The 15,305-nt window shown below is 36.5% G+C and overlaps 1 long non-coding RNA gene across 2 annotated transcripts in view; it reads left to right on the top strand.

Annotated features, from left to right (window-relative positions):
- The window catches only part of LOC118921770 (uncharacterized), a 121,737-nt gene that overhangs the window by 90,047 nt on the left and 16,385 nt on the right, over positions 1 to 15,305 (top strand). The window lies entirely within an intron of this gene.

Here is a 15,305-nt window from a genome sequence, read left to right as displayed (position 1 = left end):
GGATAGTGAATAGATTGGTTTAGCAGACGCACAAGTGTTATTTCCAAACTCTGGAGTGAACTTTCAATATTTTGCCATTAAGTATGTTTGCTGTGGGCTTTTGTAGACGTTCATTATCAGGTTAAGGCAGTCCCTGTCTATTTCTAGTTTGCTAAGAGTTTTGATAATGAATTTCTGTTACAGTTTATCAAAATTTCTGTTGAATTGTCTACTGAGCCTTTATTATTCATTTGCTCTAAAAGGTAAAACTTTAGTTCTGCACTTGAGTGAAACAGATGGTCCTCTAGCCAATGAGTATGTGGGTTGTTTTAAGTGTCTAGCTGTTCCTTTTAAAGATTTCAATCTAATCCTCCTGTTTTTAGTTTGCCACTCTCCACCCCCATGCATTTTTGTACTCCCCACTTCAGGAGTGCTTGATGTTTTTAATTCCTTATAGTGTCCAGGGTTTTGTATCACACATCAGCTCTCCTTCTTGTTGGATTCTCATTCCTGTCCTCCTTTACTCTATCCCTGTTGACATTTAGTATTAATTTCTGTAACTTGCTAAGTTATTTACCATTATCCCTTTGCTTTCTGGCCTCCAAAATTCTTATTCATTAATTGGAGAAATGTGTTTGAATTAGGATGGCCAGATTTAGTGAATAAAACCACAGGACACCCAGTTATACTTCAATTCTGGATAAACAACAGATGACACATACCTAAACTAAACATTATTTGTTCATTATCTGAAATTCTAAGTCAACAGGCCATCCTGTGTTTTACCTGGGAAATTTATTATGACTACATACTTTATATGAGTACATACTGGGTTAGGTATCATAGTAGATATAGGTGATATGGTAGAGATAAAAAAAAATGTTCAAAACTCCCTGCTCTCAGGATCTTACATTCTACTGAGAGGCAAATATTACACATAACAAGTAAATTATATAGTGAGTTATAGAGTGATAAATGCTATGGGAAAGAAATGAAGTGGGCTAACAGACATCAGATATGTAAAGAATGGGATTGTACCTTAGCTATGTTGGAAAAGGTATTAGTGAGAAAGTGAAGTTATAGCAAGCATTTGAATTGTATAAATTCTGGGAGAAGTGCATCACAGGCAGAAGGAGTAGAACATGAAACCAGAGGCATGGATGCAGCTAGAATGTTTGAGATGGGAGGCCACTGTGGCTCAAGTGGGTTAGCAAGGGCAAGTGTGGTGAGACAGGGTCAGAACAGGGATAGGGGGCCAGACCCTGTAGGGTATCATGGGCCATGGTGAGAATTAGACTTCTCCTCTCCATGAGGCAGGAGGGCAGCGGGGTGTTTAAACATGACTGATGTTGTTAAAAGACATAACATTGTTAAGAAGCACTCCAGCTGCTATGCTGTGAATAGACAGTGGCGTACTGTGGGGGTGAGGTGGGGTAAGGAATATGTAGGCATGACATGATGGTGGCCTTGACTATTGTGTTAACAGTGGAAGTGGTACAAAATAATTAAATTCTGAATATATTTTGATAGTCAAACCAACTGGATTTCCTGATGGATTGGACATAAGTATTCAAACGAGGGAGTGGAGTCCGGGATAATGCTAAGGTTTTTGGTCTGAGCAGCTGTCAGGATGGTTCATTTCTACACCATCTCTCATCTATTTTAATCCTCTCCTCTCTTATTTATATTCTCATTACCTTTATGCTTGTTTATATTCCTTCAGTGAAGGTTAATGGGACTCTGGGTTGAAGCAGTGATAAACCTGTGTGTTTAACTCAATATGTTTATCCAGAAGTCCATATTATTATTTTGATAAATTAATTACACTTAGTTTTGATTTGTAGGGAAGAAACACCTTTGGAATTTAACTGTAATATGATACTTTATTTTTAATAGGATGATGGAAAATACATGCCCATGTCCAAAACAATGTGGCTCATGTCCCTGTAACACATGTGCCTCAATTAGAATTTCCTTGTTGTATTTGGTTTCCATGGAGAGAGATTATTTTTTACCCATATGCCACTGCCAAAGTGGTATCTATTAATTAACTTCTCTGTAATTAAACTAGTCCATTTTTGTATTTTTAAAATGACTGATGGTAATCATGCAAGAATATCTATGTGCTCAAGAAACTGCACATCCCAGGCATAATTCCACAAGGAGTTGCAAAAAGTCCAACTAATCAGAGCTGGTATTTAACACTTCTTGTTGAGAAATATGAAAAGGATTCATCAGAAGAGCTGGATAAATACATAAATTAATACTTTGTTAATTAGTTTTGTTTTCCGTTTGAGCATAAGTCAGAGTTATATGCCATTATTGGCTAGTCACTGCTTTTTTTTTCCTGTTTTGTAGAAGATTGTCAAAATTTAACTGGATTGGTTTACTTCTTTTAGGTATTTCCCCCATCTCCCCGTCCTTTCCATGGCCAACAGTGATCATCTGAAAAATATTAAAGAAACAAATTGTCATATATTTAAAAAGCACATATTATAAAATATTGTTTATACCGAAACCCTGAAAACTTTAATAGGAGTAATTTTGGTAGCCTGAGGCATCAATTGAGGATCAGTATAAGATGACTTTAAGTTATATTAAGAATCAATATATGTTCTGAGTAGATTTAAAGAAAAAGAAAATTCTGCAAATGAAAAGTGCATTCAATCACATTTTAATTCTTTTCAAATTGTTAACCCACATAAAAATGATCAGAGAGCCAGAATAGTCACAATTTATCTTCCCTTCACCTCATAGTATATCACTGTATGTGAAGTTATTTGTGTAACCTATTTCAGGGGTATTGTGCTAAGTGGAATTCTCTTCATATCACCTATTGTCCCGCTTCTCAAACTGTAATGACTGAGTCTCTGGGAACCTGTGCCAGGTCGCCGGTGGGTGATACCCCAGGATGAACAAGATGAAACTTCCTGGACCATCCATCTTAGAATCTTTTGTGAAGTGTTTCTGCATTTAAGCAGATATATATGGGCGTTAGCACAAAATGTGCACAAAGAGACATAAAAGAAATTTCTACTTGCGGCAGTTCCCTTTAGGCTATACCTTGACCTACCTTCCTTCACCTCTCCTATTCAGATACTTTGATATAAATATTTGAGCAGCTCATTTTAGAAGTGTTCAGGAAATTTCTATGATGCTAGCATATTCTCTGGAGATTTCTAGGGTCAGATACTGATGACATTGTATTTCATGGCTCTTGTACAAGTACAAAATATTCTAGAATAGCCTGTAAAATGCAATGGAAACTTCTAATTATCCTACTAAGTTGCCAGTCTTCCTTTTTGTCAGAGCATGCCTAATTTTGTCTCAAGTAAGTCAATTCAGTCACTTTCAATGATTTTGTAGTCGTGTAGAGAATTTAATTATAATAAGTATAAATTAAGAGCTTATTATGTATTAAGAGCCCCTACTGTATTATCTCTTTTAGCCATCACAGCAATCCCCCTGACTTAGGTACTATTCTTATCCCTTTTTACCCATGAGAAACTGGACAGAGTAGTCAAGTCATGCACTCACGATCACACATCCTGAAGGAGAAGGATCCAGAATTGGAACCCAAGTGGTCCTCCTTGGAAGCCCCACCTTTAAACCTTACTCTCTCTGTCTGGAAATAATCTTGAGTTAACATTACTTCTTTGTTTAAAAGAGCAAATAAAATCTTTATAATTGTGATAGTAAGATTGACTTCTGCAGGGTGACATGATCCTTACTTAACTGGAGAATGCAACCACACAGTGCTCAGCTTCTGTGAACAGCATCCACTTACACACCCTCAGAGCTGCGTGGTCAATCCCAAGACAAACTATGAGGTTGATGAAATTCATATTCCCTTTTCACAGCCCTCATCTTCCACATTCTTGACCTTTCTTGGCACTCCCCCCCAACTGCTTTCAACCATCCCCTTGTGTATAAACAGAAGAGAATTTGATAGCAGCCTCTATAGTGGGTTGATGGATTCCACTTTATAGGGGTGTGAATGAATTTCAGTAATGTGCATTATCTCAACTAAGCATCTTCATTCATGCCTTTGGTTTCATCTCTAGTGGAAGGATTTTAGTCCATTAAAATTCCAGCCTGGGTAACCATGTGGTAAGATTACTTGAAGGTGATAGGCCCTTAAGCTACCTCTGTATTTCCTTAAGTTATTTCATTATGTGAGACTGGGAGAGGGTAAAGGTGGCCTAAAGGAACAGTGCCACATAATTTCTTTGCTTATTTATACCTCATGTGGTGAAACTAAGGCTAATAGCAACCCATCAGTTGCAGCAGCAGACATTTTCCAGAAGTTTCTGAGGGCAAAAGAGCATGTATCCCATTGTGGCTATTTTTGTCCAAGACTGAATCAGGTGTCTAAGGCACATCTATTCCTTCCAGATACTCTGCCCACCATTGCTGCCTGTACAGAGGCTTCAAGATCAGGCTTCTCAAAATCTCCTATGCCTTCTAATGTGACATTTTGGTAACCAGCATCAAGTAGTAACTGTTACAGAAACACTGCTCTTGTGACATCTTGGAATGCCTTTTGTATCACTTTGATCTCTGATAAGAAATTGCTGAAAATAAAACCATCTGTTGGACATTTTCCTCTGTCACACAGTTTTTTATGTTTATATGTTTATCTCTTCCACTGGACTCACTGAAGTCATGGACTGTTTCTTTTCTCTTTGCATCCTCAGTGCCTAGTAGAGCACTTTAAACAGAGAGGGTGCTCAGTAAATGTGGAATCAAGGAGTAATGAATGAGGGGGTGAATAAATAAATTTGTGTAAAGTCTATATACAACTTTAACTTTGTAGGAGTAAGTATATGTAGAATAATTCTCCATCGGATTTTAATAACAGCTTAGTATTAGGCAGCATAATTTATGCTTAGAATAAGATACTGTGCTAGGTAAAAATCATCTCATATACTAACAAAAATTTAAGGCTTAGGTTATAAATAAGTAATAATTTTAGAATATTTTTGAGGCAGGCTCTAGTTTGAGGAACATTTTTAAGATTCCCACAAAATCACTCACCAGCTTTTTAAATCTATCATTTAAATTGTGTTAAAAAAGAACAGAAGCCCTTTATTACTTATCACATAGGTTTATAGTCCTCTTTGGACTATGTCTAACTCCACTCCACCCTTGCAATTTAATACCCTTCCACTCCCACATGTAGCCTTTCTCCATGAAAACTAGAATTCTCAATAATCTGTCATTATCCAATAGGTTGGGCTCTTTATGGCCTTTGTTCATTCCACTCATCCCCCTTTTAACAAACCCTCCCCAGTCCTACTCTGTCAGCTTCTCCCCATCTTCGGAGTCCAGTGGGGTCCTTCCTCACAGGAAATTGTTCTCTGACAACTCTTACCAAATGATTTTCTATTTGTTATTTTTATGATTTGCTAGTACACATGTTGTTAGTGTCACCATTACAACATTATTTTATTTCTACTTGCTCCTTATTTATTAATATGTTCCCCATATGTAAACTCTTCCATGATTGCATCAGTACCTCTGAATCCTCCACAATACCAAATAAAATGCTAGGCACATAAAAGTATATCTGAGCAAAGGCAACCAAAGCAAAAATAAACAAGTGGGACTTCACCAAATGGAAAAGCTTCCACACAGTACAGAAAATATCAACCAAATAAAATGGCAACCTGTGGAATGGGAGAAAATATTTACAAATTATATATCTAATAAAGGGTTAATATCTAAAATATGTAAATAATTCATACATCTCAGCAAAAAACAGTCTGATTAATAAATGGGCAGAGGATCTGAGTAGATGTTTTCCAAAGAAAATATACATATGGTCAAAAGTTTCATAAAAAGACGCTCAACCTGACTTATCACTTGGGAAATGCAAATCAAAATCAACCACAGTGAGATATCACTTTCACATTTGTTAGATTGGCTATCATCAAAAAGATGAGATAAGTGTTGGTGAGGATGTGAGTAAAGAGAGTCCCTGTGTACTGTGAGGGGGAATGTGAATTGGTGCAGGCAGTATGGAAAAAGGCATGGAAGTTCCTCAAAAAATTGAAAATAGAACTACTTGATGATTCAGCAATACTGTGTCTAGATATATATCCAAAGAAAATAAAACAGAATATGGAAGAGATATCTGCAGTCCGACATGCATTGCAACAGTATTCACAGTAACTACAATATAGAAATAATCTAAGTGTCCATGGATGGATGAGTAGATAAAGAAGATGTGGCATATGTATTCTATGTAATCAGCCACGAGAAACAGGGGAATCCTGTCATTTGTGAAAACATGGATGACCCTTGAAAGCGTTATGCTAAGTGAAATAAGCCAGACAGAGAAAGAAAAATACTACATGGTATCACTTATATGTGGCAACTTTTTTAAAAAGTCAAACTCGTTGAAGCAGAGAGTCGTAAAGTGGTTATCAAGGGTTGGGGGAAGGGAATAGAGAGAGGCTGATGAAAGGGTAGATGGTCAGCTACAATATAAATAAGTTCTGGGGATCTAATGTATAAAATGGTGACTGTAGTTGATAACATTGTATTGCATAATTGAAATTCTCTTCTCACCAAAAAATATATATATATAAATATGTGAGGTGATGGATGTGTTAATTAACTAGATAGGGATAGCCTTTCAAAACGTGAATGTATGTCAAATCATCATGATGTACAATTTAAATATCTTACAATTTTCTTTTATTTCACCTTTAAAAATTAAAATCACTTGTCAAAATCTTTTTTATAACTGTATTATCTGAATGGTATATCTTAACCAAATGATAATCCAAAACTTGTCTGAAAGGAACTTCTTATCTTCCTATTTGGAACCTTACTCTACATTCTGCCCACCAGATGACAATGCTTTGCTCGCAAACACCTTGTATGGCTTCCTTTCTCATCAAGCAAACATAGTGTGTAGTTTAAAGATCTTCCCAATATTAACATCTGGAAGTGACTTAAATCCAGGAAACTATAGGGCCACAGCAGAATGGATAAGCAAGGAATATACCAAAGATACTGTTACTGGAGAGTGTATGTTCCCCAACTCCTCCCTTAGAGCTAAGTGAAGTAAGAAGAGAAGTGCAGGATAAACCCGTGAGTCTGAAACAGCACTTTTCCAGGTGCAGGAGAGGATGTGAAATTGCTGACATCGTTTTTTAAAAGTTTAAATTGTAAAGAAAAGGAAATAGTACCTGGGATGGTGGTTTTTAACTGAAACTCAGATCAAAGTCCATCATTTCAAAGTATAAAGTAAGTGCAGGTTTTGGGAATTGCTCTACTTTTAATAATAGACAATTTTCCAATTTTTGTCCACTTCCTACTGGCTCATGTTTGCAGTTACATTGATTTGAAATGTCTATATATGGATGAAAAGTAGTCTAACTGCTTTTCTTTGAACTTGGTAATATGATTATTAGCAGTGAGGTCTGCTTGTTTTAGCAGCTGGATTACTGTGACACTAATTAGAATGGACTCTATATTTTTAGATCTCCATGTACCTTTATACACTGAACTTTCTACTATGTCTTATTGTACTGGTCATACTGCATGGTATCACATTATAGGGAGCTGTGATGGAAGGATCTCATTTCTTGATTTAAAACCAGTTATTGTCCAGGTTTTAAGTGGTCTCTGCCCACTTTGACAAGGGAAAATGTACTGAAGATTTCACTCTTTCTATTTTTTCTTATATTATGGGAATTGTAAAGGTAGACTGATTCTCAAGGATGGTTCTAGGAAACCTTGCCTTCACATTTTGTATTTTCTAACTATTCTGCTCTTTGAACTGCCTTAGCACTTCTTATTTCAGTATTTTTTGCTTTTTCCTTCGTTCCTCCCTTCCTCCCTCCTGCCTCCCTCTCCTTCTATTTATGTTTGTTTCTTTGTTTTTTCCAATTTTTTTTACAAACAAGTGTTTTACAAAACACACACATATATATATATATGTTTTACTCTTCAGATTTAGACCTTATAGTTACATGAGTTAACAACATGAGTACCATCATTATACTTCATGCAGTTAACATAATCCGTCTTATGGAGGGATTTTGTTGGCAGATGAGACAGCTTTCATGAATGATTAATTGGCCAAGAGAAAGGTGGGCTTAGGGCCAAAATGATAGTGTCATGGGCAACACCCCAAGTGCCAAGAAGCTGAAATGAGTCCCCTTCAATAAAAATTCTTTGAAGAATACATTTAAGTTAGAAAAAATATAGTCAATCATGTGGATATGCTTCTTACAAGGGCAGAGCCAGTTTACATAAGCATTTTAATAGCCCCTTTGGAGATCTGCTAAACTCATTTGGTAAGAATGAGAATGAACACGGGCATTCTAATATTAAAGAGGAAAGGGAAGGAATTTTTTTGAAGTGAAAGCAGTTTCAAAGATTCAATTTGAAAACAACTTTCTTTAGACCCTCAATGAACTTTATGGGAAAATTTCAAATGCCCAAAATAAAACCTTTGTGTATGTAAGTCATTAGGGTTTGACTGACACAAGGTTTGAGCTAGCAAAAAATGTAGTAAACTCTTCTTTGGAATGTCTCATGACTCCAACACTACTACTACTACATTTATGTTTTACTGATTTTGCATAGGTTTATATTTCTGAACCAAGACTCAACTAGAAAACTCTTAGGACAATTGTTCTAATCATTTTCCTATTTCTGATTTCAAGAAAATATAATTGGTTACTTACATGGTTAAGAGGTAAATTGAGGCACATTAAAAAAATTTCTTTTCAAGAGCTTATTTGAATAAACATTAATGAAAATCAGACGGTGGCCAAAACAAAGATGGTTAAAACCAGTTATTGTCCAGGTTTTAAGTGGTCTCTGCCTACTTTGACAAGGGAAAATGTACTAAAGATCTCACTCTTTCTATTTTTTCTTATATTATGGAAATTGTAAAGGTAGACTTTTAGTTGAGTCCAAACTCAGGAAAAATTTGGAGCTAGGGACAAGAAAACACTGAACAAAAGCAAATAAATCAGTTGATTGGTTACAGCTTAAGTTGCTGCCTTGTTTGGGAAAGCTGCCTTCACTGTTTGAGATGGGTTTTTCTTCAGTTTCATTTTCTTGGAGTTGAGGACATTGACTCTGGCTTAGATTTTGGTTCACTCATACAGGCCACTGAGACACTGGAGATACCTCAGCCTGATGGTCTCCTTGTTTAAATACTTTAACAACATTATAGACACAAGCTATTTTTTTTTTTGGTGTCCCTAAAACTCTGATTTGTACTATAAATATGGACCAGACTAGAATTCAGAACTCCCTATAATCTTTTCAAAATGAAGCATCATATAACATCATTGTTATACCTTCAGATTTGAGCAAAGCTTGTTTATCCTAAGACTCTTCACATGATCCAGAATCACTAAAACTGTGTATTCAGAAAGCATACAGTATCCAATATCCCAGCTGCCGACCAGGAGATTCAACTCAAGCAAAGTACTGCAGCCACACAAAACCTGGGGATCCCCATCCATGCAGCTGAGTTGGACATGTGGAGATCTTGGCAAAAGGCAAGTTTTCTAGGTTTAAAAGACATGGAAACCCTTTAAAACTGTGTTTTGCTACCCTGATCAAGAGACATGCATTTTTATCATGTGCCCTCTCCTTTTCTTGTATCAGGAATGAGAAATATTTCTAGGTTTAGAAATTGAAACTTCAAAATCCTCTTTACATATATGATAGTTTACTGATAACTAAACTAAAAAAATTACAGTTGTAACTGTCTTAACATATTTGTTTCTTATACACAACATTGATTGATTTTTATTCAATAAAAGATATCTATATAACAATATAGGGTGTTTCTCACATTCACCTCTTTGTATGGGAGGAAAAAAAAACAAGTCCATATTCTTAAAATTCCTCCTTAGTTTGGACTCAACTTTGTTCCATTCTATGGACTCAACTTGGTATATTCTGTTATGTGTTTCTTATCTTTTCATGCTGTTGGCTTTCTAGATGTTCTTCTGAACAGGCCTTTTACATGAACTGTATTTGTCCCTGGAGAATGCAGTATGACCACACAGATTTGGTCAAAATAATGAACATTCCTTTAAAGAACAACTGAAGGAGAAAGGTATTGCTCAGCACATTTTTACCACCGATGTAACTCTCTCTCTCTCTCTCTCTCTCTCTTTTCTCCTATAAAATATCACATCATTCCTAAAGATGAGAAACTCACAGGCTAGAAATGTAAGGCTTTCTTTGCATCTGGAAGAATATTTTGTCACTTAAGATAAAATAGCTCTTACCAAGCAGGACAATCTTCCTGAGTATTTCATTCCTGGGACTGTTTGCATTCTTTCCCAGTGAGCTAGAGCGATAAGCACCAGAACCTATTTATAACAGGCAAGAAGAGCTATTAAACTATTCGGTGTTGGGTTAGGAATAAAAGCTTCGAGTGATTGGATGGAATTTCTGTGTGCCTCTTCCCAGCAATCATCCTTTGACCTTATGGGGGAGACGTGGCTGTATGTCAGTTCTGTGAGAACCTAACTCAGGAACATCATGTGACCTGAAAATGGAAACTGTTGGATCGAAACCATACATGGTGAAGTAAAAAAAGATGCTGTCTATTGAGCTGTTACTGAAATGTGCTGGGGCTATTTCAGTGCTTGAAGAATAAATAGAACATGAGGCACTCTGGAGTTTAAGGTGAAAGTATGTGAGAGGGCTCTGAATTTTCCCAGCAGTATCACTCAGCCAATTGTATTTTAGCTTTCACTCTGACTTTCGATAACATTATTCCAGGGTAGTAGAGTCCGAGCCCTTTGTGAGTGCTCCCAGACTGCCCTGCTTGCTCAAAGACATGGCAGATGTTTCTACCTACTACTGTGTTCCTCAGGATTGTGGAGCATGAAAACACTGAAGCAAAACCAAGGGAAACGAGCAAAACAGTAACAGAGCCCCCAGGCAAGCACATCGTACATTATTTGATAACTAATGATAAACTGCACAGAATTACAGAATGTTTGACCTGCACTGGACATGAAAAGGCCTTAATCCAAGCTTTTCTTTAGATGGAGAAAATTAAGAACAAAAATTAAAATAACCTCCCCAGTTATAACAGAACTGGAATCACTTCTCATGGCTTCCTGTTTCCATGTTCAAGGGCGACTTTCACTGGGAAATGCGAACCAGTAGCAAAAATTACAAATGGATAGCATGTGTATAAGGTGTTACGCCTAGACATACTGAGTCTGTGGCCTCGGTAGCTGGGCAGCAGCCAGAAATAAGCCACAGCATCTTGGTGTTACAAGTACTGAGGCTCATTTGATTTGGTTACCCCCAGGGAGAATAAAGTAGTTGGTATTTTTAGGAATATTTAGCCTTTCAAATTTAGCCATTCTAATAAAGGGAGGATGGTTCTAGTGTTATGAAAAATAGACAACACATGGCTTTAGGTAGTTAGGAAAAACAACTGAGCAGAGGAGAAAATTTTCTCTGCATTTTTTGGCTTTGTTTATGAAGTTTCAAAATGTTCTTTTTGAATTGTTTTGGCATTTAATACTGTGAGAATTGTTCTGTTTAATATAACCCATTCTTTTAAACCTGCCTTCATAGTTAAACCGAATGTTGTAGCTGAAATTGTACATAAGAAATATTCTTCTTCCCCTATAGGAGTGTTTATTTAAATTGATATTTTGAGCTCTTCTGCAGATACAAAATCATGTCTGTGAGGCTCTCAGCAACCCAGACGCACATCGGTATGGAGGATGGTCCTTGCCATTGACAGCATCTCTTCTTCATGCCACGGCACCATAGGGAGAAAGAAAGTTCTTCTAATTCAATGCTGCTAAGCCACTAGAAAACAATTACTAAATCTAGATCAGTTTGTGTTATGAATTTGAGGTTTAAGTCTGAAAGTCTTTCCTAAGCTGCTCTCCTCAGTCAGTTCCTTAAGATAGCAAACATCTTCAGAAATGAAGGAGAAAGGAAAAATCTACATCAACCTTTTAGTTATTCTGGGTTTCATCTTGGCAGATTTTTGAGTGGATCAAGTGAAATAATATACATAAAAATTAAAGCTCTTATTATGATGACTTTAAGCATCAACTTGAAAAAGTTTGTTTTATTTGATACTATTAAAATATATAAAGGGGTAAATATTATCAGGGAACTACAAAAATGACACATGTGTTTCATTAGCCACTGACGAGTATGGGCATTGATGATCTCACATGATCTGCTCAATCCTATAGGAGCAACTATTATTATTGCTTCCATTTTTAAACGTGAACATTAAGGCCATGGAAGTTCATGCAACTAGTAAATGGTAGAACCATAGATTTTTATGAGTCCACAACAAATATGCTTCTAACTACTAGGTTTTACAAGCTGAAGTAAAGTGATACTTTTCATTGTGTCATAAAAATACTGAATGGATAACTTTATAATTCTGCTTAGTAGATAACTTTATAAAGTAGATAACTTTGTAACTTTATGAGCTTTTCAAGTTTGGATTAGTTGTATTTGGTTAAGTCCTTTTTTTTTTAATGAAAAGTCTTGGGATAGACTTACACTGTCCTATGTTCTTTATGAGGAGAGATTAGGACAAAGTGGGCTGTCAGCAACTGGCAAGCACCAGTGATTCATGTGAAAAACTCTCATCTTTGGTGAGAGGATGAGCGCTGGGCAAAGAGCCCAGGACAGGAAACTGCCATATCCTGGCTCTGAGATTTTTGTAAACAATATTACTGGAATGCATTGTCTACAGTTCCTTTCTAGCTCTGGAATTCTCTGAGTTTCTTAAAGAACCTTCCACTTAAAGATCTGGCATTGTTTACTTAAAAGGAATACATAGTTTTAATCACAGGAAAAAATAATGATGTCACTATATAATTTAGTTCACACATTGAGTACCGTATTTTATTGAAACCCTATTTCTCAGAAAAGCAGTAACAGCAAATTGATAGTAAAATGCCTAAAGTAAAATATAAGGTGAAAATATAGTAATATGTAATATGAGACATTCAGGTAATTGTCAGCATGGAGAGACTTGCCAAATAGAGAAAGTGGATATGGCGTGCTTTTTGGGATTAGAACTTTTGAGCATCCCTCTTTTAGAGTGATCCCTGCATGGCGGCTTTAGTGCAAAGCCAAAGCCCTGGAAATTATTCAGTATGTACTTACCCTGAAGAAGTTCTGCCTAGAGAGTTAAGTCATTTTGAACCTCAACCCTATTCTTCTGACTCCGTATTCTGCAACTTCTTTTCATTTTTCTATTATTCTCCTTTTTATCTTAAAGATACAGAAACTGAGCAGGAAGGGAGTAAGTTATATCCCTAGTCATCTAATCACAGCCTAGAACTGAAACTAGAGTCTAGACATACACATTGCTACGACAGTGCACAATGATAAAAAAAAACAAGCAAACAAAAACACACCCTTTACTAGGAAGTATTTTAGTTTAACACAATGAGACTTGTATAGACATGGCCATTGAAACTTATCCTCCATTTCTGGGTTCAGTTACTGCATGGACCAATTGCAGATGTTTTCGTTTGTAGACATTGAGTTTGCCCAGTCCTCTGCTTACCCTTATTCACAAGAGAATTGAGATTATAAATAGATCATCACTGCTAGAAAATAAAAGGGTCAGTAGGGCCAATTTACAAGTGAAAAAAAAAATACCTTATTTTCTATATACACAGAAACACATGTACAAATTTTCTACCTCTTTAGACTTCCAGTCTGCTAAGAATGTTTTAGGATATTTCTTGCTAACATAAAAACCAGTTGAGTTAGGAAATTCCTTATTCTTTTAGCACAATGGGAATCTTGTGGCTGAGCTAAGTGAATAGACATTCTAGTATTAATGCTGTGCAATTCACCTTTACCTAAGGTGTCACATTCCATCTCGGGAGATCGCTCCTATTCACCTAGCAGGAATATCTTAATGAAGGAAGCTTGTTCCCACAAAGAAAACTCAGAGTAGGTTTGCAGATAATGATAATATTTTGTGTATGTCATAGTGGATATTGCTTACCAAGGATTCTGTACACATTTCGTTTTTAGGATGGAAAATTTATATTTAGTCTATGGCCTTTTGTGTGACTGTGAACCAGTTTCTTATTCAGAAGCTGACGATGGCATATTTCTTCTATCTTGATTATTTTCTTGGGATTTCTGGCCATCCTGTTTAGGCTCCTGCTGCTGGCAGGTGGGTCACATCATCATCTTAACCATGCAGGGATCAGGGCGCTCGTAAATGCCTGCCCACGTAGGTTAGAATAACGTTCCTCTTACAAACACCTGCAGGGTATGAGACCTCAGAAACATACGCCTAGCCTTTTTGTAGACATCTCTGCAGAATTTTCTTTCCCCTCAAGGACTTCCTGTTACATCTCCCTCAAGCATTTTTTAAAGGTGTGAATTTCTTTACACATTGGAGACTAATTTTTCCCCTTGAAGATGAATGTGATTCAAGGAGGAATTATTTCACATGTGAAAACAGTGAAACTGGAAAAAACACAAACACACCTGTGTTTACTGGTGAAGTTTTCAGATAGACCCTTTTCCTCCCTTATCACCTTTGTCATATAAGAAAATTTTCATAATATGCGAGTGTGAAGACTTGTTGCTGTGGTCTGAATTGTGTGCCTCCCTCAAGTCCATATACTGAAACCCTAATCCCCAATGTGATTTGGAGGTGGGGGCCTTTGGGAGATAATTTTAGATATAGTCATGAAGGTGGGACTTTCATGATGAAATTAGTACCTTTATAGAAAGAGACACCAGAGCTCTCTCTGTCTCTGTCTCTGTCTCTGTCTCTCTCTCCAGGGAGAAGGCATCCATCCATGAGCTATAAAGAGAGCTCTCATCAGAAATCAAAACCTGTTGGACCTTGATCTTGGACTTTCCAGCCTCCAGAACTATGAGAGAATTTATTTCTATTGTTTAAGCCACCCAGTCTATGGTACTTTATCATGGCAGCCCAGATTGACTAGGATGCTTATTATATAGCAAATAACAATGTAAACAGGACTGGTCAGTTTGATTTGTAAAGTAGCCAAGGTTATTCATTTAAAATTTCATTTATACTGAACTGCACAAAACATTAAGAGGTTCTATCTGTAGGAAAATTTACCATATTTTTGTTCCAGAAAATGCTCGGGCTTCTCTCTCAGCCTAACAGATTCCTTTCCAAGCCTAATGATTTGTGGATTTTCTTGGATTTTTAATATAGACAACCATGCCATTTACAAATAAAGAAAGTTTTGTTTTCATCTTTGTGGTCTAAACCACTTTATTTCATTTTTATTATGTTACTGAACTGGCTACCATTCTCAGTGTATTGTTGA

This window comes from Manis pentadactyla, chromosome 12 (genome assembly GCF_030020395.1).
Source record: "Manis pentadactyla isolate mManPen7 chromosome 12, mManPen7.hap1, whole genome shotgun sequence".
Lineage (NCBI taxonomy): Eukaryota > Metazoa > Chordata > Mammalia > Pholidota > Manidae > Manis > Manis pentadactyla.
This window is presented reverse-complemented; position numbering and strand designations above follow the sequence as displayed.